Genomic DNA, 10144 nt, shown 5'->3' on the forward strand with positions numbered 1-10144 from the left:
AAAGCCTCCTACAGCTGCGCTCCCACAAGTGGGCAAAGATTGCCAATTCAATATTAAAGCGGATAATTATTAAAGGTTTGCTATGTACCAGGTAGTGGACTGCGCAATTTAAGGGAATTAGTTCATGGCGTCCCCAGAGCAACCCTGAATCTATTATTATTCCCCGACTTAATGATGAGGAAATTAATTTGCCTAAGGCCTCAATGAGTCAGTTATAAGAATAATCACAATTGCATTCTGACAAGGACCCTGTGAGGTACGTCTTATTTTATTTGACTGTGTCCGAGCAGGCAGTGGTTGGTTGGAGGCAGTGGTTGGTTGGAGGACTTTGAGTGAAAGCCTGTTGAAGTCCTAAGCCCTTGTTTTGAATAGCTAGGCTGGACTTAACTTCCAGTACTGGCCAAGGGTTGTTCAGTGAGCTTTACACGTAATTGAAAAACAACTGAAAACAACCTAACTGTCCATCATTAAGAGAGTTTAATTAAATTATAGTGGAATGCATTGGAATATAATGCAGCACCTTTAGAGAGGAAGGTACATTTATTACCAGTGGCATGGAATGACCTTCAGGAAGTATATTGTTAGGAGAAAAGTTGGTTCAGGAAAAATATTTGCAGTTTTTGTCCTTGTATGCACGCCTATGTATGCATATTTATACATTCACAGTTTCTAGAAGGATGTCCTAGGATTCTGTTAACAATAGTCCTTGTGAGTAAGACTGTAATTGGGGCCAAATCTTTTAATTCTTTGACATTGTTTTTAAAAGTTACCACAAGTTTACTTTCCCTTTATGGTAGAAACAAAATCTGTCATGTTTGTTTAATTGGGCTTAATAAGTTCACGGCTCTGTCTCCTCTTCTCTCCCTGTGATTCCTTCTGTCAGGGACAAAATTCATCATCAAGGGCAACACCCTGGGTTTAAGACTCTCCAGTCTCTGGGACTGGAGAGCTGAGAGGGGGTTTAAGGGAAACAGCTGTTTTGGCTGCTTTTTCTCATTCCTGCTCATTTCCCCCCAAAATAAGTATCCTTCCCAAGGCCACTGCAATTCAGAAAAGAATTTGAATTGTTGAGAAAACTCTCAGTAAGGGAGTTTAAAAGATGAGAGGCAGAGCCTAGGTCCTGAAGGTGCAGGGCTGTGCTCCCTACAATAAACCCAGCAAGCAGGGCACCTGTCCTTCTCCCTGGTAGGCAGAAACTGTGTCAAAGGCTTGAGCAAAGCAGGGTTTACCCCAGAACTACTTGAACAGTGACGCTGTGTATCCCCATGAGTACACAGCAGGGACCTGGGATGCACTGGGTAACTTTCTCTGATGTTGGTCACTTTTATCCCATCTCTCACTTTATCAGGAAATGTTTCTTCCCTATAAGAGTAATAGCTGAATTACCACCACCAACAAAAGCTGGCTTTTTATGTTTGAAAAGGGGGAGGCAAGGATAGATAGAACATGCTACTATAAATAAAATAATGCGCTTTTCCCATCAGAATTAAATTGCAGTAAATTTGGGCTCCTTAAAGTCTCTCTACTTAGGAAAAGAAGAAAAAAAAAGTAGAACAGGTATGGAAAGGTTGTTTATGGTCTTTTCAGTTGTTATTGGTTACTGTAAATAATCTTTTTGCTTGCAATCTGGGAACATGTTGGCAAACCCCCTGAGTGTGACAAAATGTTTTATTGAGTAGAACTGGTGTATTCTGGAAGGAAGTGAGAAAATTTTACATGCAAATTATGCTCATGCCTGGCACCTAGCAGGTGCAATTACTGCCATGCCCACATCCATCAAAAGGAGTGTTTCTTCTCTTAATATTTTCAAGTTGATGTCTCATAATGCATTTTCCTTCTAATACATACATATATACCCTGTCTAGTGGGAAAGGAAAGCGCATTTTCATCAGGGAGGGAGAGCTGGCCCCAGGCAGCAAAATGACAGGAGGGAAGACAAGAGAGAAGCTTCCTACATTCGAGAAAAATCTAAACCTGAACCCCTCACCACCCTCTCCAAATAATTAGTCATTTCCAAACTCAGATTATATTGCCTGTGCTGGTGAAAACTGATTAGTACTGGAAAGGGATTTAATGGACTTTCTAATCTATGGTTGCAGCAGAAGCGGGGGGAGGGGCGTCTTAAATTTGTTGGAGTCATGATGAACATTTAGTGTGAGCCACAGTTTCATAGGCAGAACAGGTAAGAGGTGTATAAATATATGTATTTAGAGAGATATGCATCATTTTATTTCCTCCCTCTGCTCAAAATGTAAAGCATAATGTGAGTCAACTGAAAACCTGATATTTACTAAAAGTTGATACACAAGAGCAGGTTTAAATAAAATTCCCATCCAATTTCTGGGCCGGAAGCCCAGGAAATTAAAAAAAAAAAAAATTAAAGGCACATGTGGGTCTTCTCAGTGTGAATGCCGGATGGAGTTTTTATTGAATTTGGCCTCCACTGATTGTAGCATTATAAGCAATTCTGCAGTTACGTTTCAGCAGCCATTTAGATGGCAAATCCTTTTTTTAGGGTATTATAACTAAGAATAATAACTTCCTTTTTATATGGCACCTTTTATATCAAAGCACTTTAAAGTGTGAGATCATCTTCCCATTATTAAGATACCCCATCTGTGTTGGAATGTAGAAGCTATTTCATGCCACTGACACCACAGAACAGTTATTTGTTTGCCTGTTTATTGTGTAGCAAAAGGAAATGAAGGAGAGTATCTGCTAAACCCACCGCCTGATATTCTTAGGTAAAAGTATAAATTGGAATGTAGCCAAGTTACTAAAACCTACCTAGGTGGAGTCTTTTAGTTTCTATAGGTGGAAAGAGAGGTCCGATGGACAGTGCCATGTCACGGTTCCAAAGTCCTATCTCATATCTAGAGGTAAAGATCATATTGCTGAGTATACAAAACTGTCATCTCTAGTGCTGGGGAGGGGAGTTTCTGGGGGTTCTTTGGGTCAAACTACAAAGTAATAATCCACTGTCAGAATCCAAACTGGAGGGCACCTGGGTGGCTCAGTGGGTTAAAGCCTCTGCCTTCGGTTCAGGTCATGATCTCAGGGTCCTGGAATCGAGCCCCGCATCGGGTTCTCTGCTCAGAAGGGGGCCTGCTTTCCCCCCTCTCTCTCTGCCTGCCTCTCTGCCTACTTGTGATCTCTGTCTGTCAAATAAATAAATAAAATCTTAAAAAAAAATTCAAACTGGAGTAAAAATAAGACGGCTACAATAACTGAATATTATAAGCATAAATCTTTTCACGAAACTTTCACCTTAAATGTCTGATTACCTAGTGAATATCCTTATTCAAGCAAGTTCTCCACTTTGCTGGTGAGAGGGTCAAACTGGAGGATTCTGGAACTTGAATGCATATAAAATGCTTAGCACTGTGCCTGGGACTTAGCTCTGAATACTAATCAAATATAACGAATTCAGGTGCCTCCTCATTTGTTTTCTCCTCTGAAGAAGTTTGCCGAACTTCCCGTCTACAGTGGTTCCGCTGTCATTCTCTCTACTTCACAGAACATATCCCTATGTGACATTTTTTTTTTCTACATCTGTTTTGTATTGCTGGAATCCCTCACTAGAATGAAAGCTTCACGAAAGTAGGGACTTTGTTTTGTTTACTGCTGCATTCACAGCCCCCAACACGTACCTGACATACAGATGATAGGTGTGCCATAAATGTTTAATGATGAAAGAGTTTCCAGTGTGCCCCACACTGTATTAACTGCTTATACACAGTACTTTGCAACCCTCACAACAACCCCATGAGGTACCTACCGTTTTACCACCTTTTTACAGAGGAAGGCACTAGAACAGAAAAGTGAAGTCATGTTTCTGGAAGCCCTCCCTTCAAAGTTTATGCCAGGTATAAGTAGCAGGGCTCGGCTCTGAATCCAGGAGTTCAACGCCAGACTGTTCTCTGTACGTCCCTGTAAGTTGAAGTGGATTTTGTTGCGCATCTAGTCTATCAAGTGGGTTTTTCGGGCTCTGAGAAAGGAAACAAAAAAAGTTGTTTTTATATTCCAGCCAGTTTACTCCATTGCAATGCCTTTTCTTTAATAACTTGGTGTGGCATTAATAAGTGTAACCATAGGTATAAAACAACACAGAGCGATCAATTCTGTCATCATTGTAGATATCTCACCACGGCTACTTGATCTATAAAAGTAAGCTCTGGTTCCATTATTTGCTAATCGCTGAGAGTGTATAATGAGGGGAGAGTAACTTCCATACCTAGTCACAGCTAGTCAAACACAGTAAACCCTTTTCTTCTTCCAGAAGTCAGTGGAAGAACAGCTGATTTCTATGGTTTTAATGACTACCTTGGGACCACTCACATGACCCAACACACCGCATACGTGAAAATGTTCGTGGAGGGAACACCCATCAAGTGGTAAGTTTCTAAAATTCTTTTTGATTATGTGCCACTCATTTTGATCACCTACTTTTGATATTTTTTCATTTTTTGTCAAAATGATTAAAGGAAAAGAGATTTTTCTCATTGAAATATATACTTCATTATGTTAAAATATCCTTCCAAGAAACTAATAACCAGAATCCTTCAGCCTCTTGGTTCTGAAACTTTTGCTGCACATTTGAATTAGTTGGGGTGGTCGGGGCAGCAGAGCGGGGGGGCGGGGCTTTAAAAATCTAGATGCCCTGGTTGTACCTCATTCTCATTAGTTTGGAATCTCTGGTGTGTAATACCCAGATGTCAGTATTTTTTTTTTCACTGCCCTTATGATTCAGCTGGGCTGCAAAGTTTGAGAAGCATCGTGGGTTAAGTTTTGCCCCCCAGAAAAGCTATGTTGAAGTTGTTCCCCACCCCACCCCCAACCTGTGAACATGACCTTATTTGGACATAGGGTCTTTGCACATGTAATTAAATTAAGATGCAGTCTTACTGGATTTGCGTCAACTCTAATCCAGTGACTGGTACATTTTTATAGGGAGGGGAATTTGGATACAGACGCATAGAGAGAGGGGGATGCCACGTGAACACATAGAGATAGACAGACACAGAGGAACAGTGAGCGTGTGCAAATGGAGACATCATGGCGGGGCTGGGGGGAGGATGGCAAGCCAGAAAGCACCGAGAATTTCCAGATACCACCACAAGTTAGAAGAGCGTCCTGGATCAGACTTTGCTTCTGAGCCACCATGAAGGAACTGCCCCTGCTGATACCTTGATTCTGGACGTCTGGCTTCCTGAACTGTGAGCAAATGTTTCTGTTATTTAAGCTACAGAGTTTGTAGTGACATGTTACAGCAGCCCTAGCAGACAAATACAGCACTTAGTCAATCCAAGGACAAGGCTGGCTTGCAGTATTTGATTCCTCCTTTTATCTCAACTCCCTTCTCCTCTCCCTGTAGTGATCGAGTCGAATTGGTGGGTGGGTTCTAAATTAATGGTCATCTTCACGGACTGTGCCAGAGTAAATATGCTTCCTCCTTTTTCCTGCTTCATGCCCCGCCACTGCTATTAAGCCAGGTAGAAAAATTCAGAGCACTTATTTTGCTGAAACATTTCTTTGGGTCATTATAGTTTTAGGTATTAGATTTTGCCATTTGCTATTCCAAGCATTTGCTTGCTTACACACTTTCTATCATGGTCCATAAAATACTGTGTGACTCACATCTCACATTATTTTAATATTTTTTTCTGCTAACCAAGTCCAGTTGCTGCAGGATGTAGTCAATATAAACATAATCATAACATAATTTTTAAGGTTGAAAACAGTGAAAAAAAGTTAGCTCTCTTATTCTTGAATCTTTTGGCCATATAATAAGTTCCCCAAAATATTGTCCCATAGAACCATCTCTCTGTTGTTTCTTCACTTATTATGAAATGATCCTACAAAGCATCCTATTTAAAGATGAGACTGAAGGAGGGGCGCCTGGGTGACTCAGTGGGTTAAAGATGAGACTGAAGGAGAGTTTAAATGACTCTTAATCATCTTCAAACTCTTATCACAATTTTCCACAGTCACTGGAAAGACGGGTGTAGGTATGATTTGGCCATGGATGCCAACAACCTAGTCATCAAAAGCATCTCTCTTCCTGATCAACCATTGAAGGTAACTGAGTCATCGTGACATGAGATGATATTCTTACCGAGATGCCAGTCTAGAAAGTTCATAAACTAGAAGCCCCAGTAGGACTCCTACATATCTGACACACTAGCCAACAGAGACTACAGCTACAAATGCAGGTATGAGAGTATAAAACCGTCAGGAGAGTTATCAAGTGAGATGTTATTTGACAGTTAAAAACACAAGGTAATGATAATGCATTCTATGTTAATAAAAAATAAAAAATTATTAAAACACAAGGTAAAAATCACTTACATTGTGAGTCCCATGTATGAAACACCATTGGTGGAGAGAGATCTTCTAACTTCTCTTATCAAAGATTGCTAGTTCCTTGAAATAAGCATTACCAGTATTTTGGTTAATTCTGTTTTGACCAACAGGCAAATAAATACCACTGGGGCTATTTCTGGCTTTTACGTTCTTAGGATCCTCAGCAGGGAAAACACACATAAGAAAAGCAAGTGGAGGGTCAGAATAATATTACTCAGGTGATTGCAGAGGGAAGAAAGATGTCTTACTCTTTGAGAGCCAAAGTATTTTATTCATAACTAATGGCTGACTATGTGGTTTGTGGCTCCAAGTATAAAATGAAAATGTGAGACCATTTGTTCAAAACAGAGGGAAAAGGTGTGTGTGTGTAAATAAAGCTTTCTCCTTTCTCCCATGATTTGTCTCCCTTGAGTTGTCATGATGTTTTTAATTTGCTATTTAATGTCATTCGAAGGAGAATTTAAAATGTTAATTTTTAGCATGAAGTTTACCATGCGCCTTTATGTTATATGGTGCCAACTTTAAATGCAAACACAAGAGCATTTAGCTTATAGGTGGAATCACCAGAATTACAGTTTGTATTTTGTAGCTTCTACATGTGGAGGTATTTTGTGCTTTTCAGAACGATGGACATGCTGGATAAAACAAATTCAGCTGTTATTATTTAATCTGATATGCATGCATTTTACCAATATTTTCTGGTTTTGGCTTAGTGATGAATAAGGAAGGATTGAAGGGGAAAGGAAGCATGGGTTGCCCTGTCTTTCACTGTAGTCTGATGTCATAATTTTGACGTTTGTGGTTGGCTAGTAATTGGAATTGTAGTAATTGCTAGTAATTGTGGTTGGAAGTCATAACATAGAGACAAGACTGAGTAAGATTCTTTGGTCATCAGTATTTCTGAGAATGCCATTGTCCTCTTTCTTCATTTGGGGCACAATTCTAATTACAATGGAAGATACGGCCTCTCGGGGCTGTCAGCACCTTGCGTACTCGGTTGTAGATGTAATCAGCTTCCTTTTTACTCAGTTTGGGTCTTACTGAATTCCCTGCAGAGCAGGTATGCAGAAGTCTGTGTGGATGGTACCTTGAGAACTCTTGGTGAATGGTGCACATCCAACATGCAGACTGCACTTCGAGCCTCTGCTCAAACACATGCCCTTTTGTCCAGTGAGTTTCACTTACAGAACTCAAGTTCAAAGATAAAATTACTGAGGATTTCTAGACAGCCACAGCACAGCATTAGACAAAAAAGAGGACTACTGCATAGGTCATGCCAGCATGAGGCCGCCCTGGGCAAAGCCAACATAAGCCTATAATTACAATTTTCAACTTTAACTCTGACTTTTTATTACCATATGATGTCCTGGATTTATATGCAGGTTTTGAGGTCATAGTTAAGGACTTTCAATCTAGGAAGTTACTTGGGGTATATTAAAAAGGTAGGGTTTTTTTGTTTGTTTGTTTTTTCTTTTGTCTTGTTTTGTTTTTTTTTTTTTGGTTTTTTTTTTTGCTATTCTATCTTAATTTTCATTCAGTAAAAATTGACTTTTTTTCTTACCTGAAATAGTAAGCATGGTGTCCATGAGTTGGCTTTCATATTTTTCCTTTGTCAGTGTCCTTGTCTTTTTCCTGAATCATGTTGTACATTTGGTATTAGGAAGGACTCACAATCTCTATTCTGGATCCCCAAAGTTATCTAACAAGCCACAGGCAATTAATATTTACTGGAGAGCAATATAATTTCATGTGCAGTCACACCCTTCCTCTTCTGCACACATTTATATGCACTTACTTTTTTTTCAGTTAATGTCATTTATTTTGGTATCTTTCTTAGGGAACACATTTTTTTTTACTGTTATACAAGTTTATTTAACAAAAAAGTCCAACATGAAAATGCACGTGACCTGATTTTTATATTATAGTAGAACAAGTACTATGGAGAGAGGACATGTGGAAGCAGTTGATTTCTTCTGATGAACACACCCATGGTTTATACTCGTTCCAAGTCTTCTAACATGATGACATCATGTCCTCATATTACCACCATTCCAATATTGTTCTGTTGCCCACTAGTTGCCGTCTCCACACATTCATCTATCCCAAGATTCATAAACGGATCAAACCCCCACAATAGTCTTTGGACATGTCAGCCACCATTTAATTTCAAGGATAATTTCTAGTCCATAAATTTTTCCAACTCTGGAGGATGAGCTTTGCTCATGGTGTCTAGTCAGCGAGCGCAAATTTGCCTCCAGGCAACAACTTTTATACCACAGCTTTAAAAAGTGACCTTAAGGTGCGTAGCCACTTGACTTTGTGATTCATTCATAGGTCCTTTCAGGTTAAATCTTCCTGTTGTCCATTGTTCCCCTACTTTTCCCATCACTCCTTTTTAGAGCTTTCCTGCATTTGAAATTTAGATCATTAACTTTAAGTAAGAAATGGCAGAATCTCAAAACTGGCATACATTACAAGAAAGCAGCCTGGGGGCTACACAATACTCTTCCAAATTTTAATACTCCCAGGTGCTTTTTTTATTGAAAACTCTGCAACTCTACCCAGTGTTTGGTATGCTGCCCTGCTTACCAAGAGTGCAAATCTAGTGTAAGCCTTATTCTTAATAAGGCTACCAGAATCAGAGCCAATCAAAAAAGGAACAGCCTTCATAAATATTCACACCTCACCAGAGACTTAGCTGTAACAAGTAATGAATAATCATAGGGAATCTCATCATTGACTGAGATCCATCAACGCAAAAACAAAACCCCATTTCCAAAAGCAAAATAAAGGAAGCGTGTCTGTAAAAGGCTAAGAGTAGTGTTATGAGAACATTATTTCAGTTTAGAGATGTTTCTGTTATATTCCATGTATCATTTATTTTCTCCCCCACTGAGATTAAATATAGATTTTTAAATATAAATATCTGTTTCAAAGACTCATTTTTCCCAATATACCATTTCCCCCCTTCTACTTAGATAACTGTGTTCACATGCCACAGACGGAAATAAGATACATGCATTTTCTCTGTATAGCACATCTGTTTGCTTACAGGACTCATGGGAAGATGGTAGGTGATTTTTAAAATGGTTTCTGGCTTGTGGTAGAACGTTTCATCCTGAAAAACTGGAAAACCACTTGGTTCGACTACCCTCAATTTGCGAATAAAATATTTGCACTTAAAACATAAAGTGGGTAGAGGCATATGGGCTACAATGAGTCAGGAAGTATTCTGGACGTTAAATCTGGGAGAGCGAGGAAAATGTGTCTCTTCTTCCTTATTTCTCCCTTTACTGCTTGCTAAATAGAATTGTCAAAGCCTCCAACCTCCTGCATCTGTTGCAATGTTTTGTAGATTAGATATTTGGAAAGCACTGTTGTCTTTCTGAATCCGTCTTAAATGTGATCAGCTCTCTGTTCCGAAACCCATGCAGTTAAAAATGATTTTGGAGGCGGTCCTGTGAACAGGACTTCTCTGGTTGTATGACATGCTACCCATCTTCACACACTCCACTCATCTGTGTGATGAAACTGTAAGAGACACTTAGACTTCTAAGTATTTTAATGTATACAAAGAGTCAATCCATAGGGAATTCCCTCATTTATCCATTTAACACTCTTATTATCCACCCATCTCTCTCTCTCACTGTCTTGTCTTTACTTTTCTCTCTTTTATCTAAATTGTAGTTGACTTACAGCAAATCCATTTCACAGCTTGTTGCCCCTTCCCCAGCCCACCCCCCACCTTCAATTCAAGAAATGCAGCCGCCTACTAAATTAA

The 10144-nt window shown here is 39.5% G+C and overlaps 1 pseudogene; it reads right to left on the reverse strand.

Moving 5' to 3' along the window:
* Nucleotides 1-8356: 8356 nt before the first annotated feature.
* LOC123933160 lies at nucleotides 8357-8587 on the reverse strand (annotated as a pseudogene).
* Nucleotides 8588-10144: the final 1557 nt, after the last annotated feature.

This window comes from Meles meles, chromosome 20, assembly GCF_922984935.1.
Source record: "Meles meles chromosome 20, mMelMel3.1 paternal haplotype, whole genome shotgun sequence".
Lineage (NCBI taxonomy): Eukaryota > Metazoa > Chordata > Mammalia > Carnivora > Mustelidae > Meles > Meles meles.